The sequence below is a fragment of the Capra hircus genome, chromosome 21, assembly GCF_001704415.2.
Source record: "Capra hircus breed San Clemente chromosome 21, ASM170441v1, whole genome shotgun sequence".
In the NCBI taxonomy this organism is placed as follows: domain Eukaryota; kingdom Metazoa; phylum Chordata; class Mammalia; order Artiodactyla; family Bovidae; genus Capra; species Capra hircus.
In genome coordinates this window covers 19,767,207-19,767,791 of record NC_030828.1, presented here as the reverse complement: position 1 = coordinate 19,767,791, position 585 = coordinate 19,767,207, and positions in this window count along the sequence as shown.

Sequence of the window (585 nt, the reverse complement as noted above, 5' to 3'; positions counted from 1 at the left end):
CGCTCGCTGTGGTTCGTCATTGCTCCGTCGAAATGGGCTTCCGCCTACAATGCAGGAGATCCCGGTTCGATTTCTGGATTGGGAAGATCCTCTGGAGAAGAGATAGGCTACCCACTCCAGTATTCTTGGGCTTCCCTTGTGGCTCAGCTAGTAAAGAATCTGCCTGCAATGCGGGAGAGCTGGGTTTGATCCCTGGGTTGGGAAGATCCCCTGGAGAAGGGAAAGGCTACCCACTGCAGTATTCTGGCCTGGAGAATTCCGTGGACTGTATAGTCCATGAGATCGCAAAGAGTTGGACACCACTGAGCGACTTTCACTCACTCAATGGGCTTAGACTTGGACTGGTTGCTGCCCCCACCCTCAGCCCTCGCTGAGCCCCAGCATTCTGTGTCACCTGACCTGGCTGCAGAGAGGGAGGAGGCTGTTGGGGGGCAGGGGCTGGAGTCCCACTGGAGGGGTCAGGACTCTTCCCCATAGTTCTCCTGCTTCAAAGCCATGCAGCCCAGGGCCTTAGTTGCTGTCAGGTGAGGGGCCCCTGGGAGCCTGCGCAGTGGCTTCCTTCAGGCCTGCCTTTGCTCCTTTCTG